A 26,348-nucleotide genomic window follows, 5' to 3' on the forward strand; every position below is an offset into this window, starting at 1 on the left:
AACACTCTGATCCTGGGCATCTGGGAGAGATTGATGGAAGAAGTTGAATGCTATGACTAGAAGGAGTTCATTGCATTCTTTGTGGTTTGCCCTTGAGGTGTGCTGGAAGCTAGAGGCCCTCTGTGTCTTTCACTTTGAATACTTGGTTACATTTAAACTCCGTATGAAATGATTTGTTCAAAAGTGATGTCTGCTGTAAAGCCTACACTCAAATAGCTCAAACCTTTATTTTGAATGACTCAGTTGCATGCATGGTCAGTGATTTCCTAAAGGAAACTATTTGGTGAGCTTATGTCGTATACTTTGTATTATCTATTGTAAAATCGCAGTTTATATATAGGGTGGCAGCAGTCCACTGTTCTGACCCCAGCAATGGCACTGACAATAGTTCAGCAATTGGTTGAAAAACCACAAGATACATTTTGTACTGTAGATTTATAATGGGTTGTAATCTTTCACTACTGGAGAAACAGAGTTATATAATTCTGGAGCAATGAGAGAGTTTACATGGCATCTAGTCAGATCCCTTCACTTTAGTTACAAGAAACCAGTCCCCAAGCAGGACAGTGGACACCCATGTTCATCAACAAATGAGCTGGCAGTAGAAGTGACACTGGAAAATGGTCTTCTGATTGCTAGCCCAGGGGTCTTTTTGTGGGAGTTGGGAGAGGGTGCTTTGCTGTAAGATTTACCAGTGCGGTAGGCAGAATTTTGGCCCCCATGACCTTAACACTCTGGTATTATAACTGTATCTTTTCTTACATGGGAAAAGGGACTTTCCAAATGTAAATTTACTCATCATGTGATATTAACATAGGGACATTGCTCTGGATTATCCAGTTGTGCCCAGTATAATTACATGAGCCCTTAGAAGGAGAAGAGAGGTCAGAGAGATTAGAAGCCCAAGAAGGATCAGATGTGCCCCCGATGGCTTGGAGATGGAAGGGTCATGAGTAGGTAACGTGGGCAGCCACTAGAAGCCTCAGCCAGCAGCCAGCAAGGAATTGGTGACCTCAGAGCCACGACTGCATGGAACTCAATTCGGCCAACAACCTGAATGAGGCTGGAAGTGGCTTTTTCCCCAGAGCCCCCAGAAAGGAATACAATTCTCACATCACCTTGATTTCAGAACACAGCCAAATCACGGAAACTGAAATAATAAGTGGGTGTAGGTTTAAGCCACTAAGTTTTTTGGTAATTTTTTACAGCAGCCATAGAAAACTATTACAACCAGTGTGTCAAAATGCTTCTCCCATCCTTTCTCAATCTCTTAGAGTTTAGTGGTAACTTACATCCCCATTTCCTTCTCTAAATAGGGAGGTGTTTATGCAAATGTCAACTTGCAGGATAACTTCCACCCACACACTAACAGGGCTTCATCCATCCAAGTAAAGTGCCCTTCAGATCTTTCTGGAAGTCTCTAGTGGAATGGATCTCTTATGTCCTCACAATGGTGGCCTCTGTCTCTCTGGCCCCACGTGTCCATTTCCATTGCTTTGCTGATGCCCCAGCACATCATGAGGTGACTCATCCAAAGTAAGGGCAGTGCTGCAGGATGCTTCCAAAGTTTTGAATCTTAGGAAGCAGGAGCTATGCCGGTTCTGCACAGAGACAGAGAGAATGTCCCACTGATGGTCACTGGGCTCCAAAGCAGCTCTCCCTGTGCTAGAGTGTCTCACAAGATCCTTTCTACTTTCACTGAGGAATCTCATGAACCTTCATAGCCCTGTGCTTTGTACCATCTCCTCCTACAGGGAGAATGAAAACCAGTTCACAGGAGGTGATAAAGGAATCCTGGCATCCCCTTTCCTTCTTTTCTTCCTTTTTCCTTTACCTTGACACGTTTTCTGCCAATGACAAAACAAAAACTCCCTCTCGCTCTAATGGAGAACAGCTAGGGTGTAGGCATATGTGTATGTGTGTAATTATTTGACCAGCACAAATATTCCTAGGAAAGGTATAAACATTTGCACTTGATTAAAATAAATGATAACTTTTATAATCTCTCTCAGCATATTTTGGTAATAGATGTCATAGTGGGCTGAATAGTGTCCCTCAGAAAGATGTGTCTACATCTAGTCCCTAGAACCTGTGAAGATCACCTTATAAGGCAAAAGGTGTGCTTAAGTTAAAGATTTTGCTGGGAGGATTTTATCCTGGATTACCCAGGTAGGCCCTAAATCCAATGACAAGTGTTCTTATGAGAGTGAGGTAGAGGGAAACTGACGGTCGCACGAGGGAGAAGACAGAAGAGGAGGAGGTGGTGTGACCTTGGAGACAGAGACTGGAGTGCCGCAGCCACAAGCCAAGGAACCCCTGGAGCCGGTAGAAACTGCAGGAGGCAAGGAACAGATGCTCCTCGAGTGCCCCTGGAGGGAGTGTGGCCCCGCCGAAACCCTGATTTCAGAGCTGTGGCCTCCAGAACTATGAGAAGATAAATTTCTGTTGTTTTAAGCCAAGGCTGTGGTAATTTGTTACAGCAGCTGCAGGAAACTCATATAGACAACAAACCCTTAGATTCTAAAACTGTGTGAAATATACAAAATTCTGTCCATCTTAGACACTCACGTGTAAGCGGAGAAGCTCTACTGCATGTGGATTAGTGTTCACAGTCACCTTGTTAGATGTCGAATTTACCAGAATATTTGGCCAAAGTATTTGTCAATGAGCTAGTTCTACTTAAGAGCCTGTCACATTGTACTGCACATTGTTAATCAGTGTGTATTTATTGAAAGCTTACTCTGAGTAAATCAAATCAATATGCCAGGAGCTATGGGGGAAGAAGAAACAGTGAAGAAAATGGAATAGTAGTAGTAGTAATAATAACAACAACAACAACAATAGTAGTGCCTAACACATTTTTGGCACTTAGAGCGGTGTCAGGCACCGCTCTAAGTACTTGGCATATAATACATTTATCTATTTTAATATCTAATATTCGCATGATGTTTGAACTTTTATTATCCCGCTGTATGGAGACTACTGGGGCACTGACAAGAGCTAGGTCACCCAAAGTCTCAGCGGTGGTAAGTGGCAGAGCTGTGGTTCAAAGTCTGTCCTACTAGCTGTCATCAACCTTGGCTGATGGGGTCATACCTCAGAGGATGACCAACCAACTGGAGAAGCTCTGAGCTGCTGTCAAGCCCAGCTACAAATCAACCTCAACAAACACCACTACCATCTGATTTATTCTCTTCTGTCTAGGACAACTTCTGTGGGGTGAGTCCAGATTCTCAGCAGACTTTGTAATCATAGCTTGTCCTAAGTCTCCCTTTTTCTCCTCAGGGCTGGATTCACTCATGGAACACTGGTGAGAGAGTGGGGAAATGCAGCATTTAACTAACTTCTAGCTGTTTTCTTTCAAGTTAGGGATGCCCAGATTCCAAAGTTCTCTGCCTTACCCAGTTCTTGCCTCTGACAATCAAGACTCTATTTTGATCAACAGCTTGCATGAAAGAATCACACCCAGAACAAGATTCTTTTCACTGGAAGGATCTGTGGCCTGGGAGGCTAAGCGGGGAGGGCAGGGTAACAACTGTTTGTTTTACTTGCCGGGTCCCTTATTTGGAGTCAGTTTTGAATTTCCTGGCTCAGCTGCACCACAGCGGGCAGATGTTTGAAGCCCTTGTGCTGCGTGGAGGTGAAGCTAGCAAACAACCTCCTCAGAGGCTTCTCTTTTTCACCCAGCTGATGGACAAGAGGCTGCGAACTATGATATATTAAACAGTCATGCTAGTGCGAGCTGAAACTGCGCCGAACAGCTGCTTCCTTTAGCAGTTGGGAGAGGAGCCACCTCTTTGGCTGGATGCGGCAGCGTGCCAAAACAGTTAACAGAAACCAGGAAGAAGTTCCGATTTACGTTTTTGCAAGAAGAGGAGGGAACCGAGGAAGCTGAACTTTCAGCGAAGTCTGATAATTAAACACAGGAGTGCTGACAGGGGAGCTGAACACAACAGACAAATAACTTCTTTCCGGTAATTATAAGCCAGGATGGTAACATATTAGACAAGCTGGTTCACTTGGTATTTTCAAGTCTGACATTTCCATTCTAGGGGATGTTGGGATCTGGGCTAACAGATTTCTTTCCTTTTCTCCACTTACTTTCCTTTTCCCACTCCCCACTGCTTGCTGAAAATGACTGTGATTTTAAGGTGCCACTTTTCAGCATGTTCTGTGTGTACCCCTGAATCACATAGCACATCTGAAAGCCCACTGCTGCTGGAACAGTGGCTGAGACGGCACCTGCTTTTTTAAACATTGTAAAATATTATTTAAAAAAGGCCAGGTTGTTCCCTAATAGAAAAACATGGTACAAATTACATATTCTATTTATAGGCAGTCTTCATTGGTCCTAGACTGCCAAAGCCTTTAACAAATCATCTCATAGGATAAACTCTTCATTTCACAAAGAGGAAACAGAGGCAGAGTCCTTTTCTCAGACGTACATTTTCAGTAGAAACAAAACAGACACTTAAGTCCAGGGAACAAAACCATTCTCTTTCATGAGGAGAAATGACACAGAGACACCCAATTTTCCTCCTCTCCTTGAGAATAATGTTAGAATACTTTTAATAGCTGACTTTACATAATAGGATAAAGAGCTTGCCCTGTTCTATGTGGTGTGTAGACTAGATGGGTGCCACGGTCTTCAGGCAGAAATGAGAACGAATGCTTTTGCTCTGTTGGTCCCATAATGAAACCATCCCAGGAAGAACTAAGAGATCCCCCTGTGCGCCTCTAGCTTGAGTGATCCGCATGGTTTAGATTTTATTTTGTTGACCCCTGAACCCCTTGTTTTCTTTCTCTTTTTAAATTCATGAAAGCAGTATCCTAATTTATTAATTTCTGTGGGGGAATCATCTCCCAGTGCCCGTTCTGTGGCCTGGAAGGAAGATATTTCCCAGCTCTGTTTGAGAATACTGTCCACCCCGCTTGGCACTTGAACAGGCTGAAATGGAATGTCTTTTGTTGTAAACACCTAATTTGTTCATTTTGAACTGTCTGAGTTACTAGATCAAAGACCAGTGTCAAATGCCCGAAGCAGTGTTTGTCAGCAGTGGACTTTTTTATTCTTCTTGTTCTAAAGCAACTGAAAGGGAAAAAAGACTCGTACTGTATTTCCACAAAAGCGTAGGAAAGCTCGCGTTGGCAGCCTCTTGCAACACAATGAATACATGTTACTGAGTACAGACCATTTGTCTCCTGATTACAACAGACCCCAGGGGAACTGGGGTTGGCTTTGACTCTCCTCTCTCTTTCCGAGAGCCTCCTTGCTGTGACAGTTCCACCGCCAATGCTCACAGCACTGGGGAGTCAGATCTCCTCTCCGCTGTGGGTTTCAGCCTGCTCTCTAAATTAAAATAGGGCCTTCTTGTTTGTAACGTGTTGACTTGTCTTGAAAAAAATATATTTTCAAGCTATTCTCATCTGGAATTCAGGGGTGGCCACAGTGAATTTGTTTAGTGTGCATGTCACTTCTACATGCATGACAACAAGGGCTATGATGTAAAGGAAGCAAACAGAGAGGAAGGGCCTTACAAAAAGCATCCAGTCCCTCATATGAGAAATGGCGGTAGCAGATGAAATGGCATTACTAGCTATGCTGGATCCCACTTGGTCTTTCTGCTTGTTGATTTATAAGAACTCACATGTTTTTCTCCTTGTAGGATTATTGTTTTGAAATGGGGTAGGATATGTCTCTACTATCCTAAAAGTGCAGCTGTATTATTAGGCAGTCTTGAGGGTAGCTGGTATGTATTCTCCTTAAGTACATCTCTTTTCACTGATATTCCATAAGAACTGCTCGTGCTACCATTGGGAGGTAAAGCTTAGGCTGAAAAGTTCATTTGACACTTAAAGGCAGTTGCCATGATGAACATTTTTTTCTGGTTTAGTTTTACTGTACATTTTCTTAAAAGTAAGGTAAACCGTAAAATATCCTCAAAAGCTTCTTCTACTTCAAACGATCTAAATTTGTTTTATACATTTGCCTCTCTCTTCTTTTATGTTCCTGCTCACTTTATTGTCTTCCTTCATTTTATTTTTCTTATATTTAAAAAAAAAGGAGCAGCAGCAATGAGCTGTCATTTGGCAGTTTCTTCTCCATTATGTTTTCACTGCTGGGAAATGCTGGAATGAAGGCATCCAAAGCGTTACTGAATGGGGATCAACATTCAGGCCTGCTGCTAAGGCTGTAATCAGCCTGTCTAAGATGAAAATGCATGCTTTTCAGAACGGGTTGGAGATTTTTGTACTTATCTTTGGAATGCATGCTTAGCTCATGTACTCAAGTGATGTGTTATTGCCATGTCCTTATGTGGCCCACCACTTTCTTTAATAGAATGGAAGAAATGGAATGTGACCTGTCAAACCTCAGTCAGTACGAAGCAGTCCAACAGATGCTTTTAAAACACAAATAGAGTCCCAGCTCATGTCAGTGTCAATTTCTAAAACACGTTTTTATCAGGGGTTTAGTTCCTGTCCTGTTCTAGCCAGATATGCATGTGGGGAAGTTATTCCGTTTCTGCTGACATGTTAACTAGTGAACAACAGTTCCTGGTGTGTTGGGGGCAGGGGGCAGGGTTGCAAACAAGTAACAAGAATGGGATGAACTGAAAAGTCCATGGGCACTGGAGAAGGCATGGGGACGGCAGAATGGCTGTCTAGGTCACATCCAACTCCCTGTGTAATGGCCACCCCAATCTAGAGACAGATTGCTTCCACCACCCAGGAGAGTTCTCTTGTGTCCCTTTCCAGTCAGCCCCTCTCCATCCCACAGGTCACCACACTTATGATTTCTATCCCCAAGCAATAGAGTGTCATACAGTACCTGAGAAAAACAAATAGTACTGCTTTGAGCGTTGAGGTTGTATGTGTAATTTACATAATATTTGGATTCATCTGACACTATAAAGTGTAATCTCTGTATTAAAGAATTATTGACAATGGTTCTGCAACTTTTTCCCCTGACCTACTTAGTATTAATGATAACTCTGGAAAAATAGAGATTCACTGGCTCTCTATTTTTGTTATTTATACATATAATATATATTATATGTTATATATTATATATATATGTTCTAGGTATAAAACTATAAACATAGGGCTTCCCTGGTGGTGCAGTGGTTGAGAGTCCGCCTGCCGATGCAGGGGACGCAGGTTTGTGCCCCGGTCAGGGAGGATCCCACATGCCGCGGAGCAACTAAGCCCATGAGCCATGGCCGCTGAGCTTGCGCGTCTGAAGCCTGTGCTCAGCAACGGGAGAGACCACAACAGTGAGAGGCCCATGTACCGCAAAAAAAAAAAAAAAAAAAAAAAAGATTGAAGAAAGAATATTTCAACTTAATTCATGTTTTAGGTGAGCTAAAATGCTTACATTATTTGGATTTCTTTCTTTCTTTTTGAATATCAACTTTACCCTATTTTTATTTACCGACCTGACGTCATTGGACAAATGGGCTTCTACTCTACAAACAATGGCTCAACATATTCATTTCCCATGAGGTTTTTTTTTTTTTTTTTTTTGTGGTACGCGGGCCTCTCACTGCTGCGGCCTCTCCCGTTGCGGAGCACAGGCTCCGGACGTGCAGGCTCAGCAGCCATGGCTCACGGGCCCAGCCTTTCCGCGGCATGTGGGATCCTCCCGGCCCGGGACATGAACCCGTGTCCCCTGCATCGACAGGCGGACTCCCAACCACTGCGCCACCAGGGAAGCCCTCCCATCAGGTTTTAAGAAAGCCCAGCTATTTACTGGATTTGTTAGCAAGATCAAGGTTATCTGTAGAATGAAAAAAAGTTGGATTAGATGATTTATCAGACCCTTTCTAATACTAATGTTTTGTGGTCACATATGTTTAGCCTGTGAGTAGCTTCGTTAGTTTTACTTTGTTTCATGAACACAGATGTACATACCCTTGACCTCACCCATCCATTTCAAAACTGAAAAAGACAGAGAGGGTACTTAAATAAGCCCAAACTATCTCCACTATTGACTAGACAACTGCTGACAAGTCATTTTCTTATGTGAAGCAACAAAATCTCTCCTCTTTTTGTTCTTATGATTCTTCTTCACTAAGAAGTAATTTACATAGAGTGAAATGCTCATATCTTAAGAATACAGTACTGATTTTTAATAAATATATACTCATCTCATGTAACCAAACTTCAATCAAGTTATAGATAATTTCCATCACCCTAGAAAGTACTCATGTGCCTTTTTCCAGTCAACACCTTACCACCCCCTGTCCCCCCTCCCCTATCCCAGGTAACTGCTCTTCTGATTTTTATCTCCATAGATTAGTTTTCTTGTGAACATACTGGCTTTTAAATTGCCAGCCACCATAGTATAATACAGTATATCATAAAGACAAATAGCACTGCTTTTGGAATTGAAATGTTAGGTCTAATGGGTATAACACTTGGATTCATCTGACAATATAAAATGTAATCTAGCAGTCAAATAATACCATGCCGGTTTCATCACTGAAACACTAATTTTAAAAAAATCTCCGAGAAAAGAAAAAAAATGAGTCTAGAGATGTGGGGTTTCCAAGTTTTATCACTAAATTTATATGAATTTCTGAAAATTGTGGAATCTCTCATGCTCTTCCTCCCTCTCCATTCTCATGTGCAAATTAAGAGGATTGGACTAACGGTCTCTAAGGAAGGGACTTCCCAGTTTCAGCACTCTTTGATGCTATACTGTTTTCTCAGAGCACTACATTTAAAACACATTCTAAATCTAAAATAAAAGACATTAATTTTATTTAAAAAGTCCTTTGAATCATGTGGAAATCTATGTGGATATTATAGAATGAGATACCTATGAAAGAACACATTACTTTCAAAGTCTTGAGTTTAGTCAGTATCCCTTTATTTATAATATTTTTTTGTTCCATCACATGCCTCTTGAAAAGAATAAGTGTTCTGGTTGTTTATTGATGTGTAAGAAAGTTCCACAAAACTTGATGTCTTCAAATAATAATTTATTAAAAATCTCTCACAGTTCTGTCAGTTGACTGGATTCAGTTGGGCAGTTCTCCCTGGGGATTTCTCATGGGGTTGCCGTCAAACAGCAGCTGGATTTGGAGTCACCTGAAGCTTCTTTGCTCATAGGTCTTGCATGGGTCCAGCTGTGGCTGGAATAGGTGCCATGCAGGTTCTCCACATGGCCTGTTTGGTCTTCTTTACAGCATGGTGCTCTTGGGATACTTTGACTTTTTGCTTGGTAGCTGACTTCCCCTCGTAGTAAGTGATGTAATGGGAAAAGGCAGAAACTTCTAGACTTTGGTAGACTTAGCTTCAAAAGTCACGTAGCATCACATCACCTTCCCCACCTGCAGTGGTAAATAAGTCATTTCACCTACCCAGACCCAAGGGGAGGAGAATTAGACTCCACTTCTCAATGGGACGAGTAGCAAAGAATTTGCAGCCATCTTTAATGTACCACCATGAGGTTTATATTTTTTAGATCTGTAGCCTGAAACTCTTTTATGTGCTTAACAAACCTTAATGCATAATTTACTACTTAGTAGTTAAGTCATCTATAAGTCAAAAGATCAGAGATCTCATCATTTTTAGATGTCACCCCACCTGTTTGAAACTTTAACTTTTAATCTGTAAAACCTTTTTCTCTCCCCTTCAGATTGGATTATATGGACCAATGTGACATAAGTGAAAGTGTAAAACAATCCAAGGTCTTATCTTAGTTATCCTTAAGATGATAATGACTCAATTTCTTCTGCAAAACAATGAAACAAAGTGAATGTCTTCTTAAAGGTAGTTGAATTCTCCAAGACAGTTTTAGATACTTCACATTTTTCCTTTTGTCATGAAGACCGGGTTCATAGAGAGTCCTTCTCTGACCTCTGACTTAACGTTGAGCCTGTCCTATTTTTTTTTTTGATGACATTAACACTAATCTCCACCTGAAATTACATTACATAGTCTTTCATCTAACTGTTTGTTCTTTGTCTGTCCTGTGGGCAGACTCAGTTTCCTCAGTGCTCATAAGTAACTGGCATATACTAATAGGTATCAGATATTTGACAAACATTGTTGAGTAAATAGATGACTGAGAGGGTAAATGGCCTGTGTTAATGTTGACCACCCTAGCGTCCCACTTTTGAAGTTTCTTTACCTTTATACTTCTAACCACTTTCATCTATATTTGACTCCAACAGCATTTTACAGCATTCATCTTGAAACTAGCCACGTCCTAGAGCAACTCCTTTTCTCAATCTCTCCTGTCTAAATATGGCCTCTTTTGCTGTGATAAAATCATGGCAATCTCTTCTGAGGCATTTCGTGGTGATTTTCTTTTACCTAAACTACAAGAAAAATATCCTAACTAGTTTCCTTCTTTAGTATTTTCCACAAGCATTAGAATCCTAAAACTTTGGTTTAGTACTGTTATTCTGCCCTTCAGAAAATCATGGGAGGACTTCAGGATGCCTACAGGATGGATCGCAGGCTCCTGGATGCTGCAGTCCAGTTGTGTCCCTGTCTAGTTTCCTCCACCTGTTCCAGTAGTGTGGACGTCCAACACTCCAACAATGCAAGCCTTCCTAGCTAGTGTGTTTCAGCCTTTAACAAAATAACCCGGGGATACTGTTAAAATATAGATTCTGATTCTGAAGTTCACGGATGGAGCTTGAGATTCTGCATTTCTAGCAAGCTCCCAGGTGGTCAAATCTCTCTTGGCGTAGCAAGTCTCCATTGAGTGTATATGCCATGTACTTCCACCTGTCTGTGCCATATTTCTTTTTAGTATTGTTTTAAAAACTAAATGTAATTTAATTTTTTATTGAAGTATAGTTGATTTACAATGTTTCAGCTGTACAACAAAGTGATTCATTTATACATATATGTTTGTGTGTGTGTGTGTGTGTGTGTGTGTATATATATAATATATACTTTTTCAGATTCTTTTCCATTATAGGTTATTACAAGATATTGAATATAGTTCCCTGTGCTATACAGTAGGTTCTTGTTGGTTACCTATTTTCTATATAGTAGCGTGTATCTGTTAATCACAAATTCCCAATTTATCCCTCTCCCCTTTCCCCCTTTGGTAACCATAAGCTGTTTTTCTATGTCTGTGAGTCTATTTCTGTTTTGTAAATAAGTTCATGTGTGGGATTTTTTTTTAGATTCCACATATAAGTGATATCCTATGATATTTGTCTTTCTTTGTCTGACTTACTTCACTTAGTATGGTAATCTCTAGGTCCATCCATGCTGCTACACATGGCATTATTTCATTCTTTTTTATGGCTGAGTAATATTCCATTGTGTGTATATGTATATATATATATATATGTATCCATACATATATATATATAGCATATCTTCTTTATCCATTCATCTGTCAATAGACATTTAGGTTGCTCCCATTTCTTGGCTATTGTATAGTGCTGCTATGAACACTGGGGTGCATGTATCTTTTCAAAGTAGAGTTTTCATCTTTTCCAGATATATGCCCAGGAGTGGGATTGCTAGATCATATGGTAACTCTATTTTTATTTTTTTACGGAACCTCCATACTATTCTCCACAGTGGCTGCACCAATTCACATTTCCGCCAAGACTGTATGTGCCCTATTCTTTTCTCCTGCCTGGGATGTTCTTTCCTTACCTGTCTAGTGAATTCCTATACTCTGAAGACCTAGATCAAATACCATTTCTTAAAACCTTTCTTTCTACCTGCCCCAGGAAGAATTAACTGAATCTTCATCTGTTCTCTTATAGTGCTTTACTGATACTTATTTAGTGGTATAAGTGCTTTTCTTCCTAAGTTGTAAGTTCCTTGCAGGCAGTGACAGTGCCATTGAATTTAGGTGGGAAAAAAACTCATACCCAAAGTAGTTATTAACTGATGTATAAAGTATATATTATATAATATATAGAGAGTATTCACAAAAATTTATGGGAATTCAGAGGTATATGAAATAATTGCTGTGTGTCAGTTATGTGCTAGTTTACTATACAATGCCTAGTGTAACAGATGCAAAATACATATTTGTTGAAGTGGTTTTAAACAATGATTTTAAGTCCAAAAATTTACTACAGAAAATGCTGGTCTGGTCATCAGACATTTACTCTCTGTGGGAGAATTTGTTAGACCATAAATTACCTTCCTGAAATATGTATAATATTTACTATCTAATTTAATGATCCAAAAATCTGCACTGAATCAGAAATAGAAATGTTAAAGTAATTACACTGAGAAGTCAATTTAATGAATGCCCAGTATGTGAAAGTATTATATCTGTAATCATTTTTACTGCCCAATTTATCATTTTTATTGTTCATTTACTTATGCTGTATAGTTCTAGAATGAATTATAATCTCTATCCCCACCCCTACCCCCCTTTTTTCAAGTATGATCTCTTAGAAAGCCACCAAAAGCTTCTATTTGAATAGAGTTTTTATACTTATTAAAGTGAGTCTATTTGATTCTTATGTGCTTTGGATAATTTCCCTAGCGTCTTCCCTTAATTATATCATACATGTGTTTAAACAAGCATTTGCTTTCTCGCAGCCTAAATTCTTTCAACTTGTTCTTCCATGGTGGCCACAGACTCAGATGGGGCTGTTTACAATCACTTAATGGCTATGGTCTTCTAAGCGCAGAATTCTGAGTTAGGAAGGCAAGGTCTTTGCATGGTATAAATATTTGTATCACACAAATAACAGAGGGAATATACAACATGGGGACACAGGTCATTACATGCCTTTGGCCACCCTCACACCCACTCTAGATGCAAAACAAGAAGTAACATGTATTATTTGTCACCATCACAAAGAAGGAATTTTTTTTTCCTGTCAGAGTACATGAAGAAAAACCTTGGTAAGAATGGATAACTGGCTTAGAAAATTTTGATTCACTTTCAGCTTCAGACTCTCTTAAGAATTCCTTGCGTGATTTGGCCTAAATTTTAGTACATTATACATTTATAAAAACCTGTAACTAAAACTTTGCAAATGCCTTCAAAGCATTTTTAGATCATCTAACAAATCACACATGTCAACAGAATAATATTTCCTAGCTCCAAGTTGACTGTGTCAGAGAACTTTAAGAATCAATCAAAAGTAAATTTACAGATACTAACAATTTTCTACTCTGAGTATGAACAAAACAATTTGAAAAGAAACATAACAGTAATCCAAACTTTGCTGGAGGTGTTCTTAAACCTATTAAGAACGACTGATGATGTTGAAGAAAAAGGGGAGGCTTTTAAGAAGTAAGCTCTATGAAAGAGTAAGACATTAAAAGATGAATCAATCCTTTGGATTACTTGAGTTTGTTTTAGAGCTTGGTTTACCCTAAAGTAAATTTTATTTCTTCAACAAACTACTATAACAAAAATAATACACAACACAATATTTTATTTTAGAATTTGGGTGTGTATGTGGGGAAGACAGCAAAGTTGTTTATCATTTTTTTTAAACATCTTTATGGAGTATAATTGTTTTACAATGTTGAGTTAGATTCTGCTGTACAACAAAGTGAATCAACTGTATGTATACATATATCCCCATATGCCCTCCCTCTTGTGTCTCTCTCCCACCCTCCATATCCCACCCCTCTAGATGGTCACAAAGCACCGAGCTGATCACCCTGTGCCATGCAGCTGCTTGCCACTAGCTATCTATTTTACAATTAGTAGTGTATATATGTCCATGCCACTCTCTCGCTTTGTCACAGCTTACCCTTCCCCCTCCCTGTGTCCTCAAGTCCATTCTTTACATCTGTGTCTTAATTCCTGTCCTGCCCCTAGGTTTATCAGAACCATTTTTTCTTTTTCTTTACATTCCATATATATGTGTTAGCATACAGTATTTGTTTTTCTCTTTCTGACTTACTTCACTCTGTATGACTCTAGGTCCATCACTACAAATAACTCAATTGCTTTTCTTTTAACGGCTGAGTAATATTCCATTGTATGTATGTGTCACATCTTCTTTATCCATTCATCTGTCAATGGACACTTAGGTTGCTTCCATGTCCTGGCTATTGTAAATAGAGCTGCAATGAACATTGTGCTTCATGACTCTTTTTGAATTATGGTTTTCTCAGGGTATATGCCCAGTAGTGGGATTGCTGAGTCGTATGGTATTTCTGTTTTTAGTTTTTTAAGGAACCTCCATACTGTTCTCCATAGTGGCTGTATCAATTTACATTCCCACCAACAGTGCAAGAGGGTTCCCTTTCTCCACACCCTCTCAAGCATTCACTGTATGTAGAATTTTTTTTCTTGTTTTTTTTCTTTTTGCGGTACGCGGGCCTCTCACTGTTGTGGCCTCTCCTGTTGTGGAGCACAGGCTCCGGACGCGCAGGCTCAGCTGCCATGGCTCACGGGCCTAGCTGCTCCGCGGCATGTGGGATCTTCCCAGACCGGGGCACAAACCCATGTTCCCTGCATCGGCAGGTGGACTCTCAACCACTGCGCCACCAGGGAAGCCCTGTATGTAGAATTTTTGATGATGGCCATTCTGACCGGGGTGAGGTGATACCTCATTGTAGTTTTGATTTACATTTCTCTAATGATTAGTGATTTTGAGCATACTTTCATGTGTTTGTTGGCAATCTGCATATCTTCTTTGGAGAAATGTCTATTTAAGTCTTCTGCCCATTTTTGGATTAGGTTGTTTTTTAGATACTGAGCTGCATGAGCTGCTTGTATATTTTGGAGATTCATCCTTTGTGATTTGCTTTGTTTGAAAATATTTTCTCCCATTCTGAGGGTTATCTTTTCGTCTTCTTTATGGTTTCCTTTGCTGTGCAAAAGCTTTTAAGTTTCATTAGGTCTCATTTGTTTATTTTTGTTTTTATTTCCATTTCTCTAGGAGGTGGGTCAAAAAGGATCTTGCTGTGATTTATGTCATGGAGTGTTCTGCCTATGTTTTCCTCTAAGAGTTTCATAGTGTCTGGCCTTACATTTAGGTCTGTAATCCATTTTGAGTTTATTTTTGTGTATAGTGTTAGGGAGTGTTCTAATATCATTCTTTTACATGCAGCTGTCCAGTTTTCCCAGCACCACTTATTGAAGAGGCTGTCTTTTCTCCATTGTATACTCTTGCCTCCTTTATCAAAGATAAGGTGACCATATGTGTGTGGGTTTATCTCTGGGCTTTTATCCTGTTCCATTGATCTATATTTCTGTTTTTGTGCCAGTATCATACTATCTTAATTACTGTCGCTTTGTAGCATAGTCTGAAGTCAGGGAGCCTGATTCCTCCAGCTCCATTTTTCTTTCTCAAGATTGCTTTGGCTATTCAGGGTCTTTTGTGTGTCCATACAAATTGTGAAATTTTTTGTTCTAGTTCTGTGAAAAATGCCATTGGTAGCTTGACAGGGATTGCATTGAATCTGTAGATTGCTTTGGGTAGTATAGTCATTTTCACAATATTGATTCCTCCAATCCAGGAACACGATATATCTCTCCATCTGTTTGCATTTTCTTTAATTTCTTTCATTAGTGTCTTATAGTTTTGTGTATACAGGTTTTTTGTTTCCTTAGGTAGGTTTATTCCTAGGCATTTTATTCTTTTTGTTGCAATGGTAAATGGGAGCGTTTCCTTAAATGCTCTTTCAGATATTTCATCATTAGTATATAGGAATGCAAGAGATTTCTGTGCAATAATTTTGTATCCTGCTACTTTACCAAATTCACTGATTAGCTCTAGTAGTTTTCTGGTAGCATCTTTAGGATTCTCTATGTATAGTATCATGTCATCTGTAAACAGTGAAGGTTTTACTTCTTCCTTTCTGATTTGAATTCCTTTTATTTCTTTTTCTTCTCTGATTGCTGTGGCTAAAACTTCCAAAACTATGTTGAATAACAGTGGTGAGAGTGGGCATCCCTGTCTTGTTCCTAATCTTAGAGGAAACGGCTTCAGTTTTTCACCATTGAGAACGATGTTGGTTGTGGGTTTGTCATATACGGCCTTTATTATGTTGAGGTAGGTTCCATCTGTGCCTACTTTCAGGAGAGTTTTTTATCATAAATGTGTGTTGAATTTTGTCAAAAGCTTTGATTTCATCTATTGAGATTATCATATGGTTTTTATCCTTCAATTTGTTAACATGGTGTATCATGTAACATGGTACTGATTGATTTGTGTGTATTGAAGAATCATTGCATTCCTGGGATAAACCCCTTGATCATGGTGTGTGATCCTTTTAATGTGCTGTTGGATTCTGTTTGCTAGTATTTTGTTGAGGATTTCTGCATCTATGTTCATCAGTGATATTGGTCTGTAGTTTTCTTTTTTTGTGACATCTTTGTCTGGTTGTGGTATCAGGGTGATGGTGGCCTCATAGAATGAGTTTGGGAGTATTCCTCCCTCTGCTATATTTTGGAAGAGTTTGAGAAGGATAGGTGTTAGCTCTCCTCTAAATGTTTGATAGAATACTCCTGTGAAGCCATCTAGTCCTGGGCTTTTGTTTGTTGGAAGATTTTTAATCACAGTTTCAATTTCAATGCTTGTTATTGGTCTATTTATATTTTTTGTTTCGTCCTGGTTCAGTCTCAGAAGGTTGTGCATTTCTAAGAATTTGTCCATTTCTTCTAGGTTGTCCATTTTATTGGCATAGAGTTGCTTGTGATAATCTCTCATGATCCTTTGCATTTCTGCAGTGTCAGTTGTTACTTCTCCTTTTTCATTTCTAATTCTGTTGATTTGAGTCTTCTCCCTTTTTTTCTTGATGAGTCTGGCTAGTGGTTTATCAATTTTGTTTATCTTCTCAAAGAACCAGCTTTTAGTTTTATTGATCTTTGCTATTGTTTTCTTCACTTCTTTTTCATTTATTTCTGATCTGATCTTTATGATTTCCTTCCTTCTTTGGGTTTTTCCTGCTAACTTCCTTCCTGCTAACTTTGGGTTTTTTCTTTCTTCTTTCTCTAATTGCTTTAGGTATAAGGTTAGGGTGTTTATTTGAGATTTTTCTTGTTTCTTGGGGTAGGATTGTATTGCTATAAACTTCCCTCTTAGAACTGCTTTTGCTGCATCCCATAGGTTTTGGGTCATGGTGTTTTCATTGTCATTTGTTTCTAGGTATTTTTTGATATTCTCTTTGATTTCTCAGTGATCTCTTGGCTACTTAGTAGTGTATTGTTTAGCCTCTGTGTGCTTGTATTTTTTTACAGTTTTTTTCCTGTAATTGAATTGATATCTAGTCTCATAGTGTTGTGGTCGGAAAAGATACTTGATACGATTTCAATTTTCTTAAGTTTACCAAGGCTTGATTTGTGACCCACGATATGATCTGTCCTGGAAAATGTTCCATGAGCACTTGAGAAGAAAGTGTATTCTGTTGTTTTTGGATGTAATGTCCTACAAATATCAGTTAAGTCCATCTTCTTTAATGTGTCATTTAAAGCTTGTGTTTCCTTATTTATTTTCATTGTGGATGATCTGTCCATCGGTGATAGTGGGGTGCTGAAGTCCCCTACTATGATTGTGTTACTGTTGATTTCCCATTTTATGGCTGTTAGCATTTGCCTTATGTATTGAGGGGTTCCTATGCTGGGTGCATAAATATTTACAATTGTTATATCTTTTTCTTGGATTGATCCCTTGATCATTATGTAGTGTCCTTCTTTGTCTGTTGTAATAGTCTTCATTTTAAAGTCTATTTTGTCTGATATGAGAATTGCTACTCCAACTTTCTTTTGATTTCCATTTGCATGGAATATCTTTTTCCATGCCCTCACTTTTAGTCTGTATGTGTTCCTAGGTTTGAAATGAGTCTCTTGTAGCAGCATATATACATGTCTTGTTTTTATATCCATTCAGCCAGTCTATGTCTTTTGGTGGAGCATTTAACCCATTTACATTTAAGGTAATTATCGATATGTGTGTTCCTATTACCATTTTCTTATTTGTGTTGCGTTTGATTTTGTAGGTCTTTTCCTTCTCTTGTGTTTCTTGACTGGAGAAGTTCCTTTAGCATTTGTTGTAAAGTGATTTGGTGGTGCTGAATTCTCTTAACTTTTGCTTGTCTGTAAAGGTTTTTATTTCTCCGTCAAATCTGAATAAGATCCTTGCTGGGTAGAGTAATCTTGCTTTTAGGTTTTTCCCTTTCATCACTTTAAATATGTCCTGCCACTCCCTTCTGGCTTGCAGAGTTTCTGCTGAAAGATCAGCTGTTAACCTTATGGGGATTACGTTGTATGTTATTTGTTGCTTTTCTCTCGATGCTTTTAACATTTTTTTCTTTGTATTTAGTTTTTGATAGTTTGATTAATATGTGTCTTGGCGTATTTCTCCTTGGATTTATCCTGTATGGGACTCTCTTCGCTTCCTGGACTTGCTTGGCTATTCCATTTCCTATGTTAGGGAAGTTTTCAACTACAATCTCTTCAAATATTTTCTCAGACCCTTTCCTTTTCTGTTCTTCTTCTGGGACCCCTATAATTCAAATGTTGGTATGTTAATGTTGTCCCAGATGTCTCTGAGACTGTTCTCAATTTTTTCATTCTTTTTTCTTTATGCTGCTCTGCAGTAGTTATTTCCACTATTTTATCTTCCAGGTCATTTATCCGTCTTTTGCCTCAGTTATTCTGTTATTGATTCCTTCTAGATAATTTTTAATTTCATTTATTGTGTTGTTCCTCATTGTTTGTTTGCTCTTTAGTTCTTCTAGGTACTTGTTAAATGTTTCTTGTATTTTCTCCATTCTATTTCCAAGATTTTGGATCATGTTTAGTATCATTACTCTGAATTCTTTTTCAGGTAGACTGGCTATTTCCTCTTCATTTGTTAGGTCTGGTGGGTTTTTACCTCGCTCCTTCATCTGCTGCATATTTCTCTGCCTTCTCATTTTGTTTAACTTACTGTGTTTGGGGTCTCCTTTTCACAGGTTGCAGGTTCATAGTTCCCACTGTTTTGGGTGTCTGCCCCCAGTGGGTGAGGTTGGTTCAGTGGCTTGTTTAGGCTTCCTGGTGGAGGGGACTGGTGCCTGTGTTCTGGTGGATGAGGCTGGATCTTGTCTTTCTGGTGTGCAGGGCTGCATCTGGTGCTGTGTTTTGGGGTGTCTGTGAACCTAGTATGATTTTAGGCAGCCTGTCTGCTAATGGATGGGGTTGTGTTCCTGTCTTGCTAGTTGTTTGGCATGGGACGTCCAGCACTGGAGCTTGCTGGCCGTTGGGTGGAGCTGGGTCTTACTGTTGAGACAGAGACCTCTGGGAGAGCTCTTGCTGATTGATATTATGTGGGGCCGGGAGATCTCTGTGGTCCAATGTAGTCAGCTCTCCCACGTTGGAGGCTCAGGCCTGACACCAGGCTGGAGCATCACGACCCTGTCAGCCACACAGCTCAGAAGAAAAGGGAGAAAAAGGGGCTTCCCTGGTGGCACAGTGGTTGAGAATCTGCCTGCTAATGCAGGGGACATGGGTTCGAGCCCTGGTCTGAGAGGATCCCACATGCCGTGGAGCAACTAGGCCCGTGAGCCACAACTACTGAGCCTGCGCATCTGGGGCCTGTGCTCTGCAACAAGAGAGGCCGCGATAGTGAGAGGCCCGTAGATTGCGATGAAGAGTGGCCCCCGCTTGCCACAACTAGAGAAAGCCCTGGCACAGAAACGAAGACCCAACACAGCAAAAATAAATAAATAAGTTAATAAACTCCTACCCCCAACATCTTCTTTAAAAAAGAAAAAAAAAAAAGGAGAAAGAAATGAAAGAAAAAAATTTTAATAATTAAAAAAATTATTAAAATAAAAAAATAATAATAAAAAAGAAGAGAGCAACCAAACCAATAAACAAATCCAACAATGATAACAAGTGCTAAAAACTATATTAAGATAAACATAAAAATCAGAAACAAATCAGTCGCAGACAGCAAACCCCAAGTCTACAGTTGCTTCGAAAGTCCACCACCTCAATTTTGGGATGATTCGTTGTCTCTTTAGGTATTCCACAGATGCAGGGTATATCAGGTTGATTGTGGGGATTTAATCCGCTGCTCCTGAGGGTGCTGGGAGAGATTTCCCTTTCTCTTCTTTGTTCGCATAGCTCCCGGGGTTCAGCTTTGGTTTTGGTCCCACCTCTGTGTGTAGGTCACCTGAGGGCGTCTGTTCCCACCCAGACAGGAGGGGGTTAAAGCAGCGGCTGATTAGGAGAATCTTGTTCACTCATGCCAGGGGGAGGGAGGGGTACGGTAGTTATAACTGGAATGCAGGGCGAGCCTGCGGCAGCAGAGACCAGCAAGACGTTGCAACAGCCTGAGGTGCACTGTTATTCCAGGGAAGTTGTCCCTGGATCATGGGCAGTGGCGGGCTGCACTGGCTCCCGGGGTGGTGGGGGGACTGTGTGTGTGGATAGTGACCTGTGCTTGCACACAGGATTCTTGGTGGCTGCAGCAGCAGCGTTAGCGTTTCATGCCCATCTCTGGGGTCCGAGCTGATTGTCTCTGGAGCTCACTTAGGCGGTGCTCTGCCTTCTGTGGGCAGATGAGGAAGGAATCCCCTCTCCTCGCGCACCCTGAAACAACGGTCTGTTGCCTCTTAGGCAGATCCAGACCTTTTCCAGGACTCCCTCCTGGCTACCTGTGGCACACTAGGCCCCTCAGGCTGTGTTCACACAGCCAACCCCAGTCCTCTCCCTGGGATTTGACCTCCAAAGCCTGAGCCTCAGCTCCCAGCCCTCACCCGCCCTGGTGGGTGAGCAGACAAGCCTCTCGGGCTGGTGAGTGCTGGTCGGCACTGATCCTCTGTGCAGGAATCTCTCTGCTTTGCCCTCTGCACCCCTGTTGCTGTGTTCTCCTCTGTGGCTCCGAAGCTTCCCCCCCTCCACCCCCGTCTCCACCAGTGAAGGGGCTTCCTAGTGTGTGGAAACTTTTCCTCCTTCACAGCTCCCTCCCACTGGTGCAGGTGCCGTCCCTATTCTTTTGTCTCTGTTTTTTCTTTTTTCTTTTGCCCTACCGAGGTACCTGGGGGAGTTTCTTGCGTTTTGGGAAGTCTGAGGTCTTTTGCCAGCGTTCAGTAGGTGTTCTGTAGGAGCTGTTCCACATGTAGATGTATTTCTGATGTATCTGTGGGGAGGAAGGTGATCTCCACATCTTACTCCTCTGCCATCTTGAAGGTCCCCCGTTTATCATGTTTCTAATGTGGGGAGAAAAATCTTGTGAAGGTTTTAGTGTCCAAATCAATTCTGATTGAAAAGAACTGGAAAGTGGGTGTTGGCTGGTGACTGCCTTGCTCACGGATGTAAACTGCTAATGTACCAATCTGGTTGGAATAGCTTTGGAAATATCAAACAAAGTCTACTTGGCAAACTTAATAGCTTACTTGTAATATGACAGTAACTGCAAATTACAGGTTAGATAGGCTTGTGTTTCCGCAGACAAAATGGAAATTTTCTTTCATGAATTTGAACGCTGTGGACCAGAGTCATTTCAATCCTGTCTATGAATAGGTAGCTCAGTTTTGTTTTCATTTTTTAATATTTATTTATTTATTTAATTTTTGGCTGTGTCAGGTTCCTTGTTGCAGCATATCGGCTTCTCTCTAGTTGTGACCCACATGCTCAGTAGTTGCAGCGCACAGGCTTAGTTGCCCCACGGCATGTGGGATCTTAATTCCCTGACCAGGGATTGAACCCACGTCCCCTGCCTTGGAAGGCAGATTCTTAACCACTGGACCACCAGGGAAGTCTCTGGTAGCTCAGTTTAATTGGAGCATGATTCTTTATCAGCCATATAGATGGCTCCTATCTGTGCTGTGTGGGTAGCTAGCTTGCATGGTGTTTTTCAAAGTAATGGGATATCCCATTCCTGAACAACCATTCTAAAATTGTCCACAGTTGTTCTTTGCAAGGAATTAAGAAAGAGAATTGTGGGCTAATTCTCTAGCCTAGGGTGTGGGACATCTAGGCTCTGTACCTTGAGACCAAAGCACTATGTCCTAAGTGATGGTGGATTATAATTTTTTTTTTTAACCTACGAGAGAGTGTCAGTAAAAATTATTAGTATTATGCATGGAAATCATTGGAGATTTTGTTTCTTAATTTTATATCCTTATTTGGATAATATATTGAGGGTAAGTTACACTAAAGCAAAGAAGAACGTATACTCTCTCCACCTCAGGCAAAGATAGTAGAGAGAAGGGTTTCATGGCCTGCAACCGAAATGTTGGAGAAAATAACAGTTTCATCTGAGATGCGTATGGTGACTAGTACATGTCATTAATAACAAAAGAAATGCCAAAGAGAAAAATGCTCTGCCTGGGCATTTTGTTTATTTATTTATTTATTTACTAAAATAGCCACTATGTAGGATAAAGAAAGAGCTATATTCCTTTGCTAAGATGAAAGTTTGAAAGGAAATACTGCTGCTATCTAAGAAACGAAGGGAACGTCAGCAAGCAGAAGTTATCAGAAGCCTGAGTGCAGGAAGAAAAAGGGTCACACAGCAGAGAGTAGCCAAGGGGTATAACTGCACAGGACAAGAATGTTCCCTATTACCTCTAGTCACTTAGAAGTAACAAGACACTCAAGATATTGGGACATCAGGAGACACATAACATATTTGGACTGTATGGTTAATGCTTGTTGCTCTCAAATGTCTTCCCAAAGTACTGCATTGTGCTCTTTTAAATAGGAAGCAATGACTTACCCAATAGAAATTGCTTTCCAGTTGCTGGGTGAGGCTTCATGTGAAGTGAAAAATTGAAGCCCCTTAGAAAAGGAACCTAGTCCTTTGGGCCAAGGTCATCTTAACACTAGAATTAAATTATGCTAATATTAATTGAAATTCAAGGTGATTGCCCTATATAATCCACTCATCATATCTCTACTTATCTTTGCCAGCAGAAGCAGTCAGACAGGAACTTTTGCTACAGAACAAACTCAAATGTAGGATTCACTATATAGTAATTCAACTAGATTACAGAAGAGATCTCATGACTAATATAAATCACTTAGTCCCTGAACTTGTCTCATTATGAATAGAAATATTGCAGTCAAGTTCCCTTGAGATGGAATTTTGCTAGATTGATCCCCTTCCTTTCCCTTCTCTTCCCTTTCTTTCCCTTCCCTTCCCCACCCCCAATTCCCTTCCCTTTTCTTCTTTCTTTCCCTCTTTCTCTCCCTCTCTCTCTTTTTATTCTAATGTCAAGTGTCATGGTAAACACCAGGGGTACTCCAGATTTTGGTTCTTTTTTAAAAATGGTTTTTGCCAATACAGGATACAAGTGGCCACATTCCTGATTTGAATACCCCTAGCACTAGCTTGGTATTGAGAAGCTAGTTCCAAGGCTGCTGCTTTGCACACACTGGGAGCCTAGTACCACTGATGCAGGGACACTGGATTGTGGATCACCCTGAAAACTACTGTCAATAGCCAATATAAAGATTGGACACAAATGAGAGGAGATTCTAGGTTAGACTCCTATTTTGGGGGCTGGTGTTGGAAGGGAGCACAAGATGATTTCTTTCTATGCCTGTCCTCTTCAGAGTATATAATAACTGGAAGACATTGCATAAAATTATTGAATTAAAAGAACAAAACAACACATAAAACCCCAGCAATGTTATGAGTCAGCAGTAGGAATGTTCCTTGTCAGTCATGGGATGCTAAGCTTCATTCATTTCAAGTGCATGTAACCCTTCAGGGCTTTTTTTCTTTTGCTTGGGGGAGCGGGGTCAGGGGCAGTCTCAGTCGGAAAAAAAAAAAAACAAAAAAAAACAACCTCAAAACATTGATCCTGCCAGTTTAAATTTTACTAGGGCTTTAAAGTCACTACCACCTTCCACAGGGTTCATTCAAGCTCAGTTGGGACAAATAATGGCTTAGCAGGAATTGGTTTACAATCCTGGTGGACTCCTGTAGAGCAAATAAGTCCAGAAATACCACTTGGATGGAAACGTATGATAATCATATGATTATCTTTTTTTTTTAAATCCATTCCATAGTCTCATGTATAAAAATAAGAATGCACAGGGCTTAGACATCCCTTTATTGTATCAAATTAAATCGGATTTAATGCCTGGTTGTGTGTCATCCAGCTCAGACTCATTTGTACAAGGCTGTGGAGTGAGGAGCTGGTTCAGATGAATGAATAGCTTTCTCATTACTTCACCCCATTCTGCTGTCTCTTTTCCTGTCCTTTGTATTATAATGGAGGACAGCTGTGGCAGCGAAGTGAATATTAACTAACCCCAGTGCCTCAGCAGATTGTGACTTTAATCCCTGCAAATACCACTAAAATCAGAATTTAATTACACTCAGAGTAGCTCTGTTAATGCCTGAAAAATATTTAACAATTAGTGGTTGGCTTAATTAAGCAAACTGCCTTTCACAAAGCAACCTGAAAAGTCCTCCCAAACCCTTCCCCCATTCTTTTTTTTTTTTTTTAATCCTTTAGACTAATTAGTCTGATGTAAGCTCACAGCACTTCATTTACTGTTACTGAGTCTGCTGCTTAGCTGATCTAGGCTCTGAGCTTAACAGCCTGTAATAGAAGGGGAAGTTGTAAAAAGAAAGAAATTAAGTTCACTACGCACAGTAACTTAATAAAAAATAATCCTTTTAATAAACCACTAATCATTGTTAGTCATTTCCTCATTCATATACATACACACACATATATATCCCCTATTATATACATATATATGTATTCCCATATCTATATAAAGATATACAACAGATAGATACGTAACAGAATGGCTATATCTCAGTTACAGTATTAGTTACAGGAGATTCAGGAAAAGCCAAATAACAAATAAATTAACAAAGAATAGCTCCTATCAAAAGAATTATTCTCTGTCCATATAGACTGGAAAACTATTTACATTTAAGTTTGGAAAGAAGGGACAACGTACTCTTTTGTTTGTAAACTAAACAAACAAAATAAAAGCAAATGAAGAATGATAGAAAAGCTGTTAAAATGTAAATCCTATTCCCTGATTGGTACATGATACTATCTGACCTACTCAGCTCCATGTTCATTCCCTCATCCAAGTGTCAAACGTTTATTGGTTATTTAATATGACTTGCTGGGGCGATAAAAATACATGTTGTTATAAATCTTTGTGTCTACACCTATGGGATGTTTTTAAATGCCATAAAAGAGTGGCTTGTGTGATCTATTTGTTAAGCTTCATTTTCTACTTGAATTCTTAGGAAATATCTTGCCACTAAATAATCAAGATAGTAAGTACAGTACCACTTCAAAAGGAGGTCACTTACTCAGCAAACTAAGAAAAAAAATGGGAATCAGAAAGTAACAAAACTGCCTTGGAGAACCAAAACAAGTCTCAGATCTATCAAGGAGCTTAGAAGCCCATGAAGTCCAACCTGGTATTTTACAGGAAGAGAACAATGAAATTCAGAGTTTAGATGATCATTCAGGGCCACACTAGGAACTGTGAGAACGTTACTGCAGAGTCCTGTAGGCTCCCCTCCAGATTTATTCCCTTTTATCTGATATTGGATACAATTACACCAAGATGCATTTTATGATTTCCCAAATCGCAGCAGAATAAAAGCCACAAATTAGAGGCTGAAAAAGGGTTTCTAGAGGCTTAGTGTTCAGATGTTGTGAAATACTACAACATGATAAAATCTGGAACCTGCTAAGTAAAAATGTAAGTAATCTGGAAAAGATGGTCTCTTGGTAACCTTCAAATCCAGGGTACAAATAAAAATCACAAAGTTGTTTATTTTACAATGCAGATCTGTGCTGTTTAGCTCATCTCGTTCATTTGTGTACAGGTGCATGTGTGTGTGTCTGAGGCTCTCCCTCAGGGCTTCTAAGACAACCCTGAAAAAGACTGATACTAGGCTAATTTATTTTATTTTGGAGACTATCAAAAGAAAAATATTTTTCTCTGATCCTAATAAGTTCTCACTGAGAGTTTTGGCATAAATGATGTGTTAATTTTTCAATCTAGGAATAAAAACTACCTGCAGTCTCATTTTTATGGAATGTTTTCACCTATATGTAGTTCTTCCTCTATGCCTTCCTGTTATTCCTCATTTAAGACTAGTTCTTGAGTATTTTCGTTATTGCCTAGTTCAATGATTAAGGGGAAAAAATAAAAGAAGAGAGCAAGTAGTGTTTATGTGTATATGCCTGAAAGGTTGTGTTACATACACCCGCACCTAACTCTGCCAGCAGTCTCCAACCCCATACAATTTTGTACATTTCCACGTAATTGGCAGGCTATGTTTCAAGTCTCATGGTTGGTTGAGAATGGAGATGAAATCGCAGTTCATAATACAGAAGGAGTACATATGGGTTGTAATTGAGATACTTGTATTTTGACTGAAGAATTGAGCAGCATCTGGCAGGTGTATAAATCCTTCAGTGGCAGCAATTCAACTTTTTAACAGGAGAGGAAA

This window comes from Pseudorca crassidens, chromosome 3, assembly GCF_039906515.1.
Source record: "Pseudorca crassidens isolate mPseCra1 chromosome 3, mPseCra1.hap1, whole genome shotgun sequence".
Classification (NCBI taxonomy): domain Eukaryota; kingdom Metazoa; phylum Chordata; class Mammalia; order Artiodactyla; family Delphinidae; genus Pseudorca; species Pseudorca crassidens.